At 45.6% G+C, this 20,096-nt stretch overlaps 7 non-coding genes across 7 annotated transcripts; all 7 read right to left on the bottom strand.

Moving 5' to 3' along the window:
* Positions 1–3,385: 3,385 nt before the first annotated feature.
* On the bottom strand, positions 3,386–3,458 carry TRNAN-AUU (transfer RNA asparagine (anticodon AUU)). The gene has a single exon. It is a non-coding gene; the product is annotated as a tRNA-Asn (tRNA).
* Positions 3,459–3,532: 74 nt separating this feature from the next.
* TRNAT-GGU (transfer RNA threonine (anticodon GGU)) lies at positions 3,533–3,605 on the bottom strand. The gene has a single exon. It is a non-coding gene; the product is annotated as a tRNA-Thr (tRNA).
* A 4,757-nt stretch (positions 3,606–8,362) lies between these two features.
* On the bottom strand, positions 8,363–8,435 carry TRNAD-GUC (transfer RNA aspartic acid (anticodon GUC)). The gene has a single exon. It is a non-coding gene; the product is annotated as a tRNA-Asp (tRNA).
* Positions 8,436–12,739: 4,304 nt separating this feature from the next.
* TRNAN-AUU (transfer RNA asparagine (anticodon AUU)) lies at positions 12,740–12,812 on the bottom strand. Its single transcript has one exon. It is a non-coding gene; the product is annotated as a tRNA-Asn (tRNA).
* Positions 12,813–12,886: 74 nt separating this feature from the next.
* On the bottom strand, positions 12,887–12,959 carry TRNAT-GGU (transfer RNA threonine (anticodon GGU)). Its single transcript has one exon. It is a non-coding gene; the product is annotated as a tRNA-Thr (tRNA).
* A 1,824-nt stretch (positions 12,960–14,783) lies between these two features.
* On the bottom strand, positions 14,784–14,856 carry TRNAS-GCU (transfer RNA serine (anticodon GCU)). Its single transcript has one exon. It is a non-coding gene; the product is annotated as a tRNA-Ser (tRNA).
* A 2,856-nt stretch (positions 14,857–17,712) lies between these two features.
* TRNAD-GUC (transfer RNA aspartic acid (anticodon GUC)) lies at positions 17,713–17,785 on the bottom strand. Its single transcript has one exon. It is a non-coding gene; the product is annotated as a tRNA-Asp (tRNA).
* Positions 17,786–20,096: the final 2,311 nt, after the last annotated feature.

Here is a 20,096-nt window from a genome sequence, read left to right as displayed (position 1 = left end):
TTTTACGTTATATTTGAGACTTCACAACACCTCCACCGGGTGGGCTCGAACCACCAACCTTTTGGTTAACATCCGAACGCGCTAACCATGGAGCCAAAGAAGCTCAGAAATTGAATGGTTTTCAGGTATTGTGGAAAAACTTTGGCTTTTTACGTTACATTTGAGACTTCACAACACCGCTCCCGGGTGGGCTCGAACCACCAACCTATTGGTTAACAGCCGAACGCGCTAACCATTGCGCTACGGAAGCCCAAAAAATAAATGGTCGTCAGGTATTGTGGAAAAACTCTGACTTTTTACGTTACATTTGAGATCCCATAACACCGCTCCCGTGTGGGCTCGAACCTATTGGTTAACAGCCGAACGCTCTAACCATTCAGCCACGGAAGCTCAGAAATTAAATGGTTGTCAGGTATTGTGGAAAAGTTATGACTTTTCACGCTACATCTGAGACTCCACAACATCTCTCCCGGGTGGGCTCGAACCACCAACCTTTTGTTTAACATCCGAACGCGCTAACCATGGAGCCAAAGAAGCTCAGAAATGAAATGGTCTTCAGCTATTGTGGAAAAACTCTGACTTTTTACCTTACATTTGAGATCCAATAACACCGCTCCCGGGTGGGCTCGAACCACCAACCTATTGGTTAACAGCCGAACGCGATAACCATTGCGCCACGGAAGCCCAAAAATTAAATGGTCGTCAGGTATTGTGGAAAAACTTTGGCTTTTTACGTTACATTTGAGATCCCACAACACCACTCCTGGGTGGGCTCGAACCAGCAACCTATTGGTTAGCAGCCGAACGCGATAACCATTGAGCCACGGAAGCTCAGAAATTTAATGGTTGTCAGGTATTGTGGAAAGACTTTGGCTTTTGACGTTACATTTGAGATCCCACAACACCACTCCCGGGTGGGCTCGAACCACCAACCTATTGGTTAACAGCCGAACGCGCTAACCATTGAGCCACATAATCTCAGAAATTAAATGGTTGTCAGGTATTGTGGAAAAACTTTGGCTTTTTACGTTATATTTGAGATCCCACAACACCTCTCCCGGGTGGGCTCGAACCACCAACCTTTCGGTTAACAGCCGAACGCGCTAACCATTGCGCTACGGAAGCCCAAAAAATAAATGGTCGTCAGGTATTGTGGAAAAACTCTGACTTTTTACGTTACATTTGAGATCCCATAACACCGCTCCCGTGTGGGCTCGAACCTATTGGTTAACAGCCGAACGCTCTAACCATTCAGCCACGGAAGCTCAGAAATTAAATGGTTGTCAGGTATTGTGGAAAAGTTATGACTTTTCACGCTACATCTGAGACTCCACAACATCTCTCCCGGGTGGGCTCGAACCACCAACCTTTTGTTTAACATCCGAACGCGCTAACCATGGAGCCAAAGAAGCTCAGAAATGAAATGGTCTTCAGCTATTGTGGAAAAACTCTGACTTTTTACCTTACATTTGAGATCCAATAACACCGCTCCCGGGTGGGCTCGAACCACCAACCTATTGGTTAACAGCCGAACGCGATAACCATTGCGCCACGGAAGCCCAAAAATTAAATGGTCGTCAGGTATTGTGGAAAAACTTTGGCTTTTTACGTTACATTTGAGATCCCACAACACCACTCCTGGGTGGGCTCGAACCAGCAACCTATTGGTTAACAGCCGAACGCCATAACCATTGAGCCACGGAAGCTCAGAAATTAAATGGTTGTCAGGTATTGTGGATAAGTGATGACTTTTCACGCTACATCTGAGACTCCACAACACCTCTCCCGGGTGGGCTTGAACCACCAACCTTTTGTTAAACATCCGAACGCGCCAAAGAAGCTCAGAAATGAAATGGTCTTCAGCTATTGTGGAAAAACTCTGACTTTTTACCTTACATTTGAGATCCCATAACACCGCTCCCGGGTGGGCTCGAACCACCAACCTATTGGTTAACAGCCGAAAGCGATAACCATTGCGCCACGGAAGTCCAAAAAATAAATGGTCGTCAGGTATTGTGGAAAATCTTTGGCTTTTTACGTTACATTTGAGACTTCACAACACCTCCACCGGGTGGGCTCGAACCACCAACCTTTTGGTTAACATCCGAACGCGCTAACCATGGAGCCAAAGAAGCTCAGAAATTGAATGGTTTTCAGGTATTGTGGAAAAACTTTGGCTTTTTACGTTACATTTGAGACTTCACAACACCGCTCCCGGGTGGGCTCGAACCACCAACCTATTGGTTAACAGCCGAACGCGCTAACCATCGAGCCACATAATCTCAGAAATTAAATGGTTGTCAGGTATTGTGGAAAAACTTTGGCTTTTTACGTTACATTTGAGATCCCACAACACCGCTCCCGGGTAGGCTCGAACCACCAACCTATTGGTTAACAGCCGAACGCTCTAACCATTGAGCCACGGAAGCTCAGAAATTAAATGGTTGTCAGGTATTGTGGAAAAGTTCTGACTTTTCACGCTACATCTGAGACTCCACAACACCTCTCCCGGGTGGGCTCGAACCACCAACCTTTTGTTTAACATCCGAACGCGCTAACCATGGAGCCAAAGAAGCTCAGAAATGAAATGGTCTTCAGCTATTGTGGAAAAACTCTGACTTTTTACCTTACATTTGAGATCCCATAACACCGCTCCTGGGTGGGCTCGAACCACCAACCTTTTGGTTAACAGCCGAACGCGCTAACCATTGCGCCACGGAAGCCCAAAAATTTAAAGGTCGTCAGGTATTGTGGAAAAACTTTGGCTTTTTACGTTACATTTGAGACTTCACAACACCGCTCCCGGGTGGGCTCGAACCACCAACCTTTTGGTTAACAGCCGAACGCGCTAACCATTGCGCCACGGAAGCCCAAAAATTTAAAGGTCGTCAGGTATTGTGGAAAAACTTTGGCTTTTTACGTTACATTTGAGACTTCACAACACCGCTCCCGGGTGGGCTCGAACCACCAACCTTTCGGTTAACAGCCGAACGCGCTAACCATTGAGCCAAGGAATCTCAGAAATTAAAAGGTTGTCAGGTATTGTGGAAAAACTTTGGCTTTTTACGTTACATTTGAGATCCCACAACACCACTCCCGGGTGGGCTCGAGCCACCAACCTATTGGTTAACAGCCGAACGCGATAACCATTGAGCCACGGAAGCTCAGAAATCAAATGGTTGTCAGGTATTGTGGAAAAGTGATGACTTTTCACGCTACATCTGAGACTCCACAACACCTCTCCCGGGTGGGCTCGAACCACCAACCTTTTGTTAAACATCCGAACGCGCTAACCATGGAGCCAAAGAAGCTCAGAAATGAAATGGTCTTCAGCTATTGTGGAAAAACTCTGACTTTTTACCTTACATTTGAGATCCCATAACACCGCTCCCGGGTGGGCTCGAACCACCAACCTTTTGGTTAATAGCCGAACGCGCTAACCATTGCGCCACGGAAGCCCAAAAATTAAAAGGTCGTCAGGTATTGTCGAAAAACTTTGGCTTTTTACGTTACATTTGAGATCCCACAACACCACTCCCGGGTGGGCTCGAACCACCAACCTATTGGTTACCAGCCGAACGCGATAACCATTGCGCCACGGAAGCCCAAAAAATAAATGGTCGTCAGGTATTGTGGAAAAACTTTGGCTTTTTACGTTACATTTGAGACTTCACAACACCGCTCCCGGGTGGGCTCGAACCACCAACCTGTCGGTTAACAGCCGAACGCGCTAACCATTGAGCCAAGGAATCTCAGAGATTAAATGGTTGTCAGGTATTGTGGAAAAACTTTGGCTTTTTACGTTACATTTGAGATCCCACAACACCGCTCCCGGGTAGGCTCGAACCACCAACCTATTGGTTAACAGCCAAACGCGCTAACCATTGAGCCACGTAAGCTCAGAAATTAAATGGTTGTCACGTATTGTGGAAAAGTTTTGACTTTTTACGCTACATCTGAGACTCCACAACACCTCTCCCGGGTGGGCTCGAACCACCAACCTTTCGGTTAACAGCCGAACGCGCTAACCATTGCGCTACGGAAGCCCAAAAAATAAATGGTCGTCAGGTATTGTGGAAAAACTCTGACTTTTTACGTTACATTTGAGATCCCGTAACACCGCTCCCGTGTGGGCTCGAACCTATTGGTTAACAGCCGAACGCTCTAACCATTGAGCCACGGAAGCTCAGAAATTAAATGGTTGTCAGGTATTGTGGAAAAGTTATGACTTTTCACGCTACATCTGAGACTCCACAACACCTCTCCCGGGTGGGCTCGAACCACCAACCTTTTGTTTAACATCCGAACGCGCTAACCATGGAACCAAAGAAGCTCAGAAATGAAATGGTCTTCAGCTATTGTGGAAAAACTCTGACTTTTTACCTTACATTTGAGATCCCATAACACCGCTCCCGGGTGGGGTCGAGCCACCAACCTTTTGGTTAACAGCCGATCGCGCTAACCATTGCGCCACGGAAGCCCAAAAATTAAATGGTCGTCAGGTATTGTGGAAAAACTTTGGCTTTTTACGTTACATTTGAGATCCCACAACACCACTCCCGGGTGGGCTCGAACCACCAACCTATTGGTTAACAGCCGAACGCGATAACCATCGAGCCACGGGAGCTCAGAAATTAAATGGTTGTCACGTATTGTGGAAAAACTTTGGCTTTTTACGTTACATTTGAGACTTCACAACACCGCTCCCGGGTGGGCTCGAACCACCAACCTTTCGGTTAACAGCCGAACGCGCTAACCATTGCGCTACGGAAGCCCAAAAAATAATTGGTCGTCAGGTATTGTGGAAAAACTCTGACTTTTTACGTTACATTTGAGATCCCGTAACACCGCTCCCGTGTGGGCTCGAACCTATTGGTTAACAGCCGAACGCTCTAACCATTGAGCCACGGAAGCTCAGAAATTAAATGGTTGTCAGGTATTGTGGAAAAGTTATGACTTTTCACGCTACATCTGAGACTCCACAACACCTCTCCCGGGTGGGCTCGAACCACCAACCTTTTGTTTAACATCCGAACGCGCTAACCATGGAGCCAAAGAAGCTCAGAAATGAAATGGTCTTCAGCTATTGAGGAAAAACTCTGACTTTTTACCTTACATTTGAGATCCAATAACACCGCTCCCGGGTGGGCTCGAACCACCAACCTTTTGGTTAACAGCCGAACGCGCTAACCATTGCGTCACGGAAGCCCAAAAATTAAAAGGTCGTCAGGTATTGTGGAAAAACTTTGCCTTTTTACGTTACATTTGAGATCCCACAACACCACTCCCGGGTGGGCTCGAACCACCAACCTATTGGTTAACAGCCGAACGCGATAACCATTGCACCACGGAAGCCCAAAAAATAAATGGTCGTCAGGTATTGTGGAAAAACTTTGGCTTTTTACGTTACATTTAAGACTTCACAACACCGCTCCCGGGTGGGCTCGAACCACCAACCTTTCGGTTAACAGCCGAACGCGCTAACCATTGTGCCACGGAATCTCAGAAATTAAATGGTTGTCAGGTATTGTGAAAAAACTATGGCTTTTTACGTTACATTTGAGATCCCACAACACCGCTCCCGGGTAGGCTCGAACCACCAACCTATTGGTTAACAGCCAATCGCGCTAACCATTGAGCCACGTAAGCTCAGAAATTAAATGGTTGTCACGTATTGTGGAAAGGTTTTGACTTTCTACGCTACATCTGAGACCCCACAACACCTCTCCCGGGTGGGCTCGAACCACCAACCTTTCGGTTAACAGCCGAACGCGCTAACCATTGCGCTACGGAAGCCCAAAAAATAAATGGTCGTCAGGTATTGTGGAAAAACTCTGACTTTTTACGTTACATTTGAGATCCCACAACACCGCTCCCGTGTGGGCTCGAACCTATTGGCTAACAGCCGAACGCTCTAACCATTGAGCCACGGAAGCTCAGAAATTAAATGGTTGTCAGGTATTGTGGAAAAGTTATGACTTTTCACGCTACATCTGAGACCCCACAACACCTCTCCCGGGTGGGCTCGTACCACCAACCTTTTGGTTAACATCCGAACGCGCTAACCATGGAGCCAAAGAAGCTCAGAAATGAAATAGTCTTCAGCTATTGTGGAAAAACTCTGACTTTTTACCTTACATTTGAGATCCCATAACACCGCTCCCGGGTGGGGTCGAACCACCAACCTTTTGGTTAACAGCCGAAGGCGCTAACCATTGCGCCACGGAAGCCCAAAAATTAAATGGTCGTCAGGTATTGTGGAAAAACTTTGGCTTTTTACGTTTCATTTGAGATCCCACAACACCACTCCTGGGTGGGCTCGAACCACCAACCTATTGGTTAACAGCCGAACGCGATAACCATCGAGCCACGGGAGCTCAGAAATTAAATGGTTGTCACGTATTGTGGAAAAACTTTGGCTTGTTACGTTACATTTGAGACTTCTTAACACCGCTCCCGGGTGGGCTCGAACCACCAACCTTTCGGTTAACAGCCGAACGCGCTAACCATTGCGCTACGGAAGCCCAAAAAATAAATGGTCGTCAGGTATTGTGGAAAAACTCTGACTTTTTACGTTACATTTGAGATCCCACAACACCGCTCCCGTGTGGGCTCGAACCTATTGGCTAACAGCCGAACTCTCTAACCATTGAGCCACGGAAGCTCAGAAATTAAATGGTTGTCAGGTATTGTGGAAAAGTTATGACTTTTCACGCTACATCTGAGACTCCACAACACCTCTTCCGGGTGGGCTCGAACCACCAACCTTTTGGTTAACATCCGAACGCGCTAACCATGGAGCCAAAGAAGCTCAGAAATGAAATGGTCTTCAGCTATTGTGGAAAAACTCTGACTTTTCACCTTACATTTGACATCCCATAACACCGCTCCCGGGTGGGCTTGAACCACCAACCTTTTGGTTAACAGCCGAACGCGCTAACCATTGCGCCACGGAAGCCCAAAAATTAAAAGGTCGTCAGGTATTGTGGAAAAACTTTGGCTTTTTACGTTACATTTCAGATCCCCAAACACCACTCCCGGGTGGGCTCGAACCACCAACCTATTGGTTAACAGCCGAACGCGATAACCATTGCGCTACGGAAGCCCAAAAAATAAATGGTCGTCAGGTATTGTGGAAAAACTTTGGCTTTTTACGTTACATTTAAGACTTCACAACACCGCTCCCGGGTGGGCTCGAACCACCAACCTTTCGGTTAACAGCCGAACGCGCTAACCATTGAGCCACGGAATCTCAGAAATTAAATGGTTGTCAGGTATTGTGGAAAAACTTTGGCTTTTTACGTTACATTTGAGATCCCACAACACTGCTCCCGGGTAGGCTCGAACCACCAACCTATTGGTTAACAGCCAAACGCGCTAACCATTGAGCCACGTAAGCTCAGAAATTAAATGGTTGTCACGTATTGTGGAAAGGTTTTGAGTTTTTACGCTACATCTGAGACCCCACAACACCTCTCCCGGGTGGGCTCGAACCACCAACCTTTCGGTTAACAGCCGAACGCGCTAACCATTGCGCTACGGAAGCCCAAAAAATAAATGGTCGTCAGGTATTGTGGAAAAACTCTGACTTTTTACGTTACATTTGAGATCCCACAACACCGCTCCCGTGTGGGCTCGAACCTATTGGCTAACAGCCGAACGCTCTAACCATTGAGCCACGGAAGCTCAGAAATTAAATGGTTGTCAGGTATTGTGGAAAAGTTATGACTTTTCACGCTACATCTGAGACTCCACAACACCTCTCCCGGGTGGGCTCGTACCACCAACCTTTTGGTTAACATCCGAACGCGCTAACCATGGAGCCAAAAAAATTCACGTCAATATTTTATACGGGAATAAAATTATATAACACAATATCACCTGAAATTCAAGCAAAACCGACTTTAACTAGATTTAAAAAGACTATAAAATCACTAATAGTAGAAAAAAATAATAAAACCTTTACTTTTTTATTTAATTTGTTTTTATAAAGCCACTTTTGGCATAACCAATTGTTAAATTTTTTATATTATACCATGCCACTGTTCAATTTTAAGTGGATATAACATAAATTCATTAATTCTTTTTTCATGAATCTTTAACACTAATTATTATAATACACCATTGTTAAATCTATTTTCTAAATTAAATTGTTGTATTAAATTAAGCAGATAGGCACGGGGCTTACAAGTCACAATGTGACTTAGCCCCGTAGCAAACTGTATATGTAATGAAAAGTAAAAAATAAACATTTTGAATTTGAAAAAAAAAAAAAAAAAAAAAGAAGCTCAGAAATGAAATAGTCTTCAGCTATTGTGGAAAAACTCTGACTTTTTACCTTACATTTGAGATCCCATAACACCGCTCCCGAGTGGGGTCGAACCACCAACCTTTTGGTTGACAGCCGAACGCGCTAACCATTGCGCTACGGAAGCCCAAAAAATAAATGGTCGTCAGGTATTGTGGAAAAACTCTGACTTTTTACGTTACATTCGAGATCCCATAACACCGCTCCCGGGTGGGCTCGAACCACCAACCTTTCTGTTAACAGCCGAACGCGCTAACCATTGCGCCACGGAAGCCCACAAATTTAATGTTCGTCAGGTATTGTGGAAAAACTCTGACATTTTACGTTACATTTGAGATCCCATAACACCGCTCCCGGGTGGGCTCGTACCACCAACCTTTTGGTTAACATCCGAACGCGCTAACCATGGAGCCAAAGATGCTCAGAAATGAAATAGTCTTCAGCTATTGTGGAAAAACTCTGACTTTTTACCTTACATTTGAGATCCCATAACACCGCTCCCGGGTGGGGTCGAACCACCAACCTTTTGGTTAACAGCCGAAGGCGCTAACCATTGCGCCACGGAAGCCCAAAAATTAAATGGTCGTCAGGTATTGTGGAAAAACTTTGGCTTTTTACGTTTCATTTGAGATCCCACAACACCACTCCTGGGTGGGCTCGAACCACCAACCTATTGGTTAACAGCCGAACGCGATAACCATCGAGCCACGGGAGCTCAGAAATTAAATGGTTGTCACGTATTGTGGAAAAACTTTGGCTTGTTACGTTACATTTGAGACTTCTTAACACCGCTCCCGGGTGGGCTCGAACCACCAACCTTTCGGTTAACAGCCGATCGCGCTAACCATTGCGCTACGGAAGCCCAAAAAATAAATGGTCGTCAGGTATTGTGGAAAAACTCTGACTTTTTACGTTACATTTGAGATCCCACAACACCGCTCCCGTGTGGGCTCGAACCTATTGGTTAACAGCCGAACGCGCTAACCATTGAGCCACATAATCTCAGAAATTAAATGGTTGTCAGGTATTGTGGAAAAACTTTGGCTTTTTACGTTATATTTGGGACTTCACAACACCTCCACCGGGTGGGCTCGAACCACCAACCTTTTGGTTAACATCCGAACGCGCTAACCATGGAGCCAAAGAAGCTCAGAAATTGAATGGTTTTCAGGTATTGTGGAAAAACTTTGGCTTTTTACGTTACATTTGAGACTTCACAACACCGCTCCCGGGTGGGCTCGAACCACCAACCTATTGGTTAACAGCCGAACGCGCTAACCATTGCGCTACGGAAGCCCAAAAAATAAATGGTCGTCAGGTATTGTGGAAAAACTCTGACTTTTTACGTTACATTTGAGATCCCATAACACCGCTCCCGTGTGGGCTCGAACCTATTGGTTAACAGCCGAACGCTCTAACCATTCAGCCACGGAAGCTCAGAAATTAAATGGTTGTCAGGTATTGTGGAAAAGTTATGACTTTTCACGCTACATCTGAGACTCCACAACATCTCTCCCGGGTGGGCTCGAACCACCAACCTTTTGTTTAACATCCGAACGCGCTAACCATGGAGCCAAAGAAGCTCAGAAATGAAATGGTCTTCAGCTATTGTGGAAAAACTCTGACTTTTTACCTTACATTTGAGATCCAATAACACCGCTCCCGGGTGGGCTCGAACCACCAACCTATTGGTTAACAGCCGAACGCGATAACCATTGCGCCACGGAAGCCCAAAAATTAAATGGTCGTCAGGTATTGTGGAAAAACTTTGGCTTTTTACGTTACATTTGAGATCCCACAACACCACTCCTGGGTGGGCTCGAACCAGCAACCTATTGGTTAGCAGCCGAACGCGATAACCATTGAGCCACGGAAGCTCAGAAATTTAATGGTTGTCAGGTATTGTGGAAAGACTTTGGCTTTTGACGTTACATTTGAGATCCCACAACACCACTCCCGGGTGGGCTCGAACCACCAACCTATTGGTTAACAGCCGAACGCGCTAACCATTGAGCCACATAATCTCAGAAATTAAATGGTTGTCAGGTATTGTGGAAAAACTTTGGCTTTTTACGTTATATTTGAGATCCCACAACACCTCTCCCGGGTGGGCTCGAACCACCAACCTTTCGGTTAACAGCCGAACGCGCTAACCATTGCGCTACGGAAGCCCAAAAAATAAATGGTCCTCAGGTATTGTGGAAAAACTCTGACTTTTTACGTTACATTTGAGATCCCATAACACCGCTCCCGTGTGGGCTCGAACCTATTGGTTAACAGCCGAACGCTCTAACCATTCAGCCACGGAAGCTCAGAAATTAAATGGTTGTCAGGTATTGTGGAAAAGTTATGACTTTTCACGCTACATCTGAGACTCCACAACATCTCTCCCGGGTGGGCTCGAACCACCAACCTTTAGTTTAACATCCGAACGCGCTAACCATGGAGCCAAAGAAGCTCAGAAATGAAATGGTCTTCAGCTATTGTGGAAAAACTCTGACTTTTTACCTTACATTTGAGATCCAATAACACCGCTCCCGGGTGGGCTCGAACCACCAACCTATTGGTTAACAGCCGAACGCGATAACCATTGCGCCACGGAAGCCCAAAAATTAAATGGTCGTCAGGTATTGTGGAAAAACTTTGGCTTTTTACGTTACATTTGAGATCCCACAACACCACTCCTGGGTGGGCTCGAACCAGCAACCTATTGGTTAACAGCCGAACGCCATAACCATTGAGCCACGGAAGCTCAGAAATTAAATGGTTGTCAGGTATTGTGGATAAGTGATGACTTTTCACGCTACATCTGAGACTCCACAACACCTCTCCCGGGTGGGCTTGAACCACCAACCTTTTGTTAAACATCCGAACGCGCCAAAGAAGCTCAGAAATGAAATGGTCTTCAGCTATTGTGGAAAAACTCTGACTTTTTACCTTACATTTGAGATCCCATAACACCGCTCCCGGGTGGGCTCGAACCACCAACCTATTGGTTAACAGCCGAAAGCGATAACCATTGCGCCACGGAAGTCCAAAAAATAAATGGTCGTCAGGTATTGTGGAAAATCTTTGGCTTTTTACGTTACATTTGAGACTTCACAACACCTCCACCGGGTGGGCTCGAACCACCAACCTTTTGGTTAACATCCGAACGCGCTAACCATGGAGCCAAAGAAGCTCAGAAATTGAATGGTTTTCAGGTATTGTGGAAAAACTTTGGCTTTTTACGTTACATTTGAGACTTCACAACACCGCTCCCGGGTGGGCTCGAACCACCAACCTATTGGTTAACAGCCGAACGCGCTAACCATCGAGCCACATAATTTCAGAAATTAAATGGTTGTCAGGTATTGTGGAAAAACTTTGGCTTTTTACGTTACATTTGAGATCCCACAACACCGCTCCCGGGTAGGCTCGAACCACCAACCTATTGGTTAACAGCCGAACGCTCTAACCATTGAGCCACGGAAGCTCAGAAATTAAATGGTTGTCAGGTATTGTGGAAAAGTTCTGACTTTTCACGCTACATCTGAGACTCCACAACACCTCTCCCGGGTGGGCTCGAACCACCAACCTTTTGTTTAACATCCGAACGCGCTAACCATGGAGCCAAAGAAGCTCAGAAATGAAATGGTCTTCAGCTATTGTGGAAAAACTCTGACTTTTTACCTTACATTTGAGATCCCATAACACCGCTCCTGGGTGGGCTCGAACCACCAACCTTTTGGTTAACAGCCGAACGCGCTAACCATTGCGCCACGGAAGCCCAAAAATTTAAAGGTCGTCAGGTATTGTGGAAAAACTTTGGCTTTTTACGTTACATTTGAGACTTCACAACACCGCTCCCGGGTGGGCTCGAACCACCAACCTTTTGGTTAACAGCCGAACGCGCTAACCATTGCGCCACGGAAGCCCAAAAATTTAAAGGTCGTCAGGTATTGTGGAAAAACTTTGGCTTTTTACGTTACATTTGAGACTTCACAACACCGCTCCCGGGTGGGCTCGAACCACCAACCTTTCGGTTAACAGCCGAACGCGCTAACCATTGAGCCAAGGAATCTCAGAAATTAAAAGGTTGTCAGGTATTGTGGAAAAACTTTGGCTTTTTACGTTACATTTGAGATCCCACAACACCACTCCCGGGTGGGCTCGAGCCACCAACCTATTGGTTAACAGCCGAACGCGATAACCATTGAGCCACGGAAGCTCAGAAATCAAATGGTTGTCAGGTATTGTGGAAAAGTGATGACTTTTCACGCTACATCTGAGACTCCACAACACCTCTCCCGGGTGGGCTCGAACCACCAACCTTTTGTTAAACATACGAACGCGCTAACCATGGAGCCAAAGAAGCTCAGAAATGAAATGGTCTTCAGCTATTGTGGAAAAACTCTGACTTTTTACCTTACATTTGAGATCCCATAACACCGCTCCCGGGTGGGCTCGAACCACCAACCTTTTGGTTAATAGCCGAACGCGCTAACCATTGCGCCACGGAAGCCCAAAAATTAAAAGGTCGTCAGGTATTGTCGAAAAACTTTGGCTTTTTACGTTACATTTGAGATCCCACAACACCACTCCCGGGTGGGCTCGAACCACCAACCTATTGGTTACCAGCCGAACGCGATAACCATTGCGCCACGGAAGCCCAAAAAATAAATGGTCGTCAGGTATTGTGGAAAAACTTTGGCTTTTTACGTTACATTTGAGACTTCACAACACCGCTCCCGGGTGGGCTCGAACCACCAACCTGTCGGTTAACAGCCGAACGCGCTAACCATTGAGCCAAGGAATCTCAGAGATTAAATGGTTGTCAGGTATTGTGGAAAAACTTTGGCTTTTTACGTTACATTTGAGATCCCACAACACCGCTCCCGGGTAGGCTCGAACCACCAACCTATTGGTTAACAGCCAAACGCGCTAACCATTGAGCCACGTAAGCTCAGAAATTAAATGGTTGTCACGTATTGTGGAAAAGTTTTGACTTTTTACGCTACATCTGAGACTCCACAACACCTCTCCCGGGTGGACTCGAACCACCAACCTTTCGGTTAACAGCCGAACGCGCTAACCATTGCGCTACGGAAGCCCAAAAAATAAATGGTCGTCAGGTATTGTGGAAAAACTCTGACTTTTTACGTTACATTTGAGATCCCGTAACACCGCTCCCGTGTGGGCTCGAACCTATTGGTTAACAGCCGAACGCTCTAACCATTGAGCCACGGAAGCTCAGAAATTAAATGGTTGTCAGGTATTGTGGAAAAGTTATGACTTTTCACGCTACATCTGAGACTCCACAACACCTCTCCCGGGTGGGCTCGAACCACCAACCTTTTGTTTAACATCCGAACGCGCTAACCATGGAACCAAAGAAGCTCAAAAATGAAATGGTCTTCAGCTATTGTGGAAAAACTCTGACTTTTTACCTTACATTTGAGATCCCATAACACCGCTCCCGGGTGGGGTCGAGCCACCAACCTTTTGGTTAACAGCCGATCGCGCTAACCATTGCGCCACGGAAGCCCAAAAATTAAATGGTCGTCAGGTATTGTGGAAAAACTTTGGCTTTTTACGTTACATTTGAGATCCCACAACACCACTCCCGGGTGGGCTCGAACCACCAACCTATTGGTTAACAGCCGAACGCGATAACCATCGAGCCACGGGAGCTCAGAAATTAAATGGTTGTCACGTATTGTGGAAAAACTTTGGCTTTTTACGTTACATTTGAGACTTCACAACACCGCTCCCGGGTGGGCTCGAACCACCAACCTTTCGGTTAACAGCCGAACGCGCTAACCATTGCGCTACGGAAGCCCAAAAAATAATTGGTCGTCAGGTATTGTGGAAAAACTCTGACTTTTTACGTTACATTTGAGATCCCGTAACACCGCTCCCGTGTGGGCTCGAACCTATTGGTTAACAGCCGAACGCTCTAACCATTGAGCCACGGAAGCTCAGAAATTAAATGGTTGTCAGGTATTGTGGAAAAGTTATGACTTTTCACGCTACATCTGAGACTCCACAACACCTCTCCCGGGTGGGCTCGAACCACCAACCTTTTGTTTAACATCCGAACGCGCTAACCATGGAGCCAAAGAAGCTCAGAAATGAAATGGTCTTCAGCTATTGAGGAAAAACTCTGACTTTTTACCTTACATTTGAGATCCAATAACACCGCTCCCGGGTGGGCTCGAACCACCAACCTTTTGGTTAACAGCCGAACGCGCTAACCATTGCGTCACGGAAGCCCAAAAATTAAAAGGTCGTCAGGTATTGTGGAAAAACTTTGCCTTTTTACGTTACATTTGAGATCCCACAACACCACTCCCGGGTGGGCTCGAACCACCAACCTATTGGTTAACAGCCGAACGCGATAACCATTGCACCACGGAAGCCCAAAAAATAAATGGTCGTCAGGTATTGTGGAAAAACTTTGGCTTTTTACGTTACATTTAAGACTTCACAACACCGCTCCCGGGTGGGCTCGAACCACCAACCTTTCGGTTAGCAGCCGAACGCGCTAACCATTGTGCCACGGAATCTCAGAAATTAAATGGTTGTCAGGTATTGTGAAAAAACTATGGCTTTTTACGTTACATTTGAGATCCCACAACACCGCTCCCGGGTAGGCTCGAACCACCAACCTATTGGTTAACAGCCAATCGCGCTAACCATTGAGCCACGTAAGCTCAGAAATTAAATGGTTGTCACGTATTGTGGAAAGGTTTTGACTTTCTACGCTACATCTGAGACCCCACAACACCTCTCCCGGGTGGGCTCGAACCACCAACCTTTCGGTTAACAGCCGAACGCGCTAACCATTGCGCTACGGAAGCCCAAAAAATAAATGGTCGTCAGGTATTGTGGAAAAACTCTGACTTTTTACGTTACATTTGAGATCCCACAACACCGCTCCCGTGTGGGCTCGAACCTATTGGCTAACAGCCGAACGCTCTAACCATTGAGCCACGGAAGCTCAGAAATTAAATGGTTGTCAGGTATTGTGGAAAAGTTATGACTTTTCACGCTACATCTGAGACCCCACAACACCTCTCCCGGGTGGGCTCGTACCACCAACCTTTTGGTTAACATCCGAACGCGCTAACCATGGAGCCAAAGAAGCTCAGAAATGAAATAGTCTTCAGCTATTGTGGAAAAACTCTGACTTTTTACCTTACATTTGAGATCCCATAACACCGCTCCCGGGTGGGGTCGAACCACCAACCTTTTGGTTAACAGCCGAAGGCGCTAACCATTGCGCCACGGAAGCCCAAAAATTAAATGGTCGTCAGGTATTGTGGAAAAACTTTGGCTTTTTACGTTTCATTTGAGATCCCACAACACCACTCCTGGGTGGGCTCGAACCACCAACCTATTGGTTAACAGCCGAACGCGATAACCATCGAGCCACGGGAGCTCAGAAATTAAATGGTTGTCACGTATTGTGGAAAAACTTTGGCTTGTTACGTTACATTTGAGACTTCTTAACACCGCTCCCGGGTGGGCTCGAACCACCAACCTTTCGGTTAACAGCCGAACGCGCTAACCATTGCGCTACGGAAGCCCAAAAAATAAATGGTCGTCAGGTATTGTGGAAAAACTCTGACTTTTTACGTTACATTTGAGATCCCACAACACCGCTCCCGTGTGGGCTCGAACCTATTGGCTAACAGCCGAACTCTCTAACCATTGAGCCACGGAAGCTCAGAAATTAAATGGTTGTCAGGTATTGTGGAAAAGTTATGACTTTTCACGCTACATCTGAGACTCCACAACACCTCTTCCGGGTGGGCTCGAACCACCAACCTTTTGGTTAACATCCGAACGCGCTAACCATGGAGCCAAAGAAGCTCAGAAATGAAATGGTCTTCAGCTATTGTGGAAAAACTCTGACTTTTCACCTTACATTTGACATCCCATAACACCGCTCCCGGGTGGGCTTGAACCACCAACCTTTGGTTAACAGCCGAACGCGCTAACCATTGCGCCACGGAAGCCCAAAAATTAAAAGGTCGTCAGGTATTGTGGAAAAACTTTGGCTTTTTACGTTACATTTCAGATCCCCAAACACCACTCCCGGGTGGGCTCGAACCACCAACCTATTGGTTAACAGCCGAACGCGATAACCATTGCGCTACGGAAGCCCAAAAAATAAATGGTCGTCAGGTATTGTGGAAAAACTTTGGCTTTTTACGTTACATTTAAGACTTCACAACACCGCTCCCGGGTGGGCTCGAACCACCAACCTTTCGGTTAACAGCCGAACGCGCTAACCATTGAGCCACGGAATCTCAGAAATTAAATGGTTGTCAGGTATTGTGGAAAAACTTTGGCTTTTTACGTTACATTTGAGATCCCACAACACTGCTCCCGGGTAGGCTCGAACCACCAACCTATTGGTTAACAGCCAAACGCGCTAACCATTGAGCCACGTAAGCTCAGAAATTAAATGGTTGTCACGTATTGTGGAAAGGTTTTGAGTTTTTACGCTACATCTGAGACCCCACAACACCTCTCCCGGGTGGGCTCGAACCACCAACCTTTCGGTTAACAGCCGAACGCGCTAACCATTGCGCTACGGAAGCCCAAAAAATAAATGGTCGTCAGGTATTGTGGAAAAACTCTGACTTTTTACGTTACATTTGAGATCCCACAACACCGCTCCCGTATGGGCTCGAACCTATTGGCTAACAGCCGAACGCTCTAACCATTGAGCCACGGAAGCTCAGAAATTAAATGGTTGTCAGGTATTGTGGAAAAGTTATGACTTTTCACGCTACATCTGAGACTCCACAACACCTCTCCCGGGTGGGCTCGTACCACCAACCTTTTGGTTAACATCCGAACGCGCTAACCATGGAGCCAAAAAAATTCACGTCAATATTTTATACGGGAATAAAATTATATAACACAATATCACCTGAAATTCAAGCAAAACCGACTTTAACTAGATTTAAAAAGACTATAAAATCACTAATAGTAGAAAAAAATAATAAAACCTTTACTTTTTTATTTAATTTGTTTTTATAAAGCCACTTTTGGCATAACCAATTGTTAAATTTTTTATATTATACCATGCCACTGTTCAATTTTAAGTGGATATAACATAAATTCATTAATTCTTTTTTCATGAATCTTTAACACTAATTATTATAATACACCATTGTTAAATCTATTTTCTAAATTAAATTGTTGTATTAAATTAAGCAGATAGGCACGGGGCTTACAAGTCACAATGTGACTTAGCCCCGTAGCAAACTGTATATGTAATGAAAAGTAAAAAATAAACATTTTGAATTTGAAAAAAAAAAAAAAAAAAGAAGCTCAGAAATGAAATAGTCTTCAGCTATTGTGGAAAAACTCTGACTTTTTACCTTACATTTGAGATCCCATAACACCGCTCCCGAGTGGGGTCGAACCACCAACCTTTTGGTTGACAGCCGAACGCGCTAACCATTGCGCTACGGAAGCCCAAAAAATAAATGGTCGTCAGGTATTGTGGAAAAACTCTGACTTTTTACGTTACATTCGAGATCCCATAACACCGCTCCCGGGTGGGCTCGAACCACCAACCTTTCTGTTAACAGCCGAACGCGCTAACCATTGCGCCACGGAAGCCCACAAATTTAATGTTCGTCAGGTATTGTGGAAAAACTCTGACATTTTACGTTACATTTGAGATCCCATAACACCGCTCCCGGGTGGGCTCGTACCACCAACCTTTTGGTTAACATCCGAACGCGCTAACCATGGAGCCAAAGAAGCTCAGAAATGAAATAGTCTTCAGCTATTGTGGAAAAACTCTGACTTTTTACCTTACATTTGAGATCCCATAACACCGCTCCCGGGTGGGGTCGAACCACCAACCTTTTGGTTAACAGCCGAAGGCGCTAACCATTGCGCCACGGAAGCCCAAAAATTAAATGGTCGTCAGGTATTGTGGAAAAACTTTGGCTTTTTACGTTTCATTTGAGATCCCACAACACCACTCCTGGGTGGGCTCGAACCACCAACCTATTGGTTAACAGCCGAACGCGATAACCATCGAGCCACGGGAGCTCAGAAATTAAATGGTTGTCACGTATTGTGGAAAAACTTTGGCTTGTTACGTTACATTTGAGACTTCTTAACACCGCTCCCGGGTGGGCTCGAACCACCAACCTTTCGGTTAACAGCCGAACGCGCTAACCATTGCGCTACGGAAGCCCAAAAAATAAATGGTCGTCAGGTATTGTGGAAAAACTCTGACTTTTTACGTTACATTTGAGATCCCACAACACCGCTCCCGTGTGGGCTCGAACCTATTGGCTAACAGCCGAACTCTCTAACCATTGAGCCACGGAAGCTCAGAAATTAAATGGTTGTCAGGTATTGTGGAAAAGTTATGACTTTTCACGCTACATCTGAGACTCCACAACACCTCTTCCGGGTGGGCTCGGACCACCAACCTTTTGGTTAACATCCGAACGCGCTAACCATGGAGCCAAAGAAGCTCAGAAATGAAATGGTCTTCAGCTATTGTGGAAAAACTCTGACTTTTCACCTTACATTTGACATCCCATAACACCGCTCCCGGGTGGGCTTGAACCACCAACCTTTTGGTTAACAGCCGAACGCGCTAACCATTGCGCCACGGAAGCCCAAAAATTAAAAGGTCGTCAGGTATTGTGGAAAAACTTTGGCTTTTTACGTTACATTTCAGATCCCCAAACACCACTCCCGGGTGGGCTCGAACCACCAACCTATTGGTTAACAGCCGAACGCGATAACCATTGCGCTACGGAAGCCCAAAAAATAAATGGTCGTCAGGTATTGTGGAAAAACTTTGGCTTTTTACGTTACATTTAAGACTTCACAACACCGCTCCCGGGTGGGCTCGAACCACCAACCTTTCGGTTAACAGCCGAACGCGCTAACCATTGAGCCACGGAATCTCAGAAATTAAATGGTTGTCAGGTATTGTGGAAAAACTTTGGCTTTTTACGTTACATTTGAGATCCCACAACACTGCTCCCGGGTAGGCTCGAACCACCAACCTATTGGTTAACAGCCAAACGCGCTAACCATTGAGCCACGTAAGCTCAGAAATTAAATGGTTGTCACGTATTGTGGAAAGGTTTTGAGTTTTTACGCTACATCTGAGACCCCACAACACCTCTCCCGGGTGGGCTCGAACCACCAACCTTTCGGTTAACAGCCGAACGCGCTAACCATTGCGCTACGGAAGCCCAAAAAATAAATGGTCGTCAGGTATTGTGGAAAAACTCTGACTTTTTACGTTACATTTGAGATCCCACAACACCGCTCCCGTGTGGGCTCGAACCTATTGGCTAACAGCCGAACGCTCTAACCATTGAGCCACGGAAGCTCAGAAATTAAATGGTTGTCAGGTATTGTGGAAAAGTTATGACTTTTCACGCTACATCTGAGACTCCACAACACCTCTCCCGGGTGGGCTCGTACCACCAACCTTTTGGTTAACATCCGAACGCGCTAACCATGGAGCCAAAAAAATTCACGTCAATATTTTATACGGGAATAAAATTATATAACACAATATCACCTGAAATTCAAGCAAAACCGACTTTAACTAGATTTAAAAAGACTATAAAATCACTAATAGTAGAAAAAAATAATAAAACCTTTACTTTTTTATTTAATTTGTTTTTATAAAGCCACTTTTGGCATAACCAATTGTTAAATTTTTTATATTATACCATGCCACTGTTCAATTTTAAGTGGATATAACATAAATTCATTAATTCTTTTTTCATGAATCTTT

The sequence above is a fragment of the Phalangium opilio genome, unplaced genomic scaffold (genome assembly GCF_054372755.1).
Source record: "Phalangium opilio isolate 3A_F unplaced genomic scaffold, DU_Popi_V2 ptg000505l_1, whole genome shotgun sequence".
Lineage (NCBI taxonomy): Eukaryota > Metazoa > Arthropoda > Arachnida > Opiliones > Phalangiidae > Phalangium > Phalangium opilio.
This window is presented reverse-complemented; position numbering and strand designations above follow the sequence as displayed.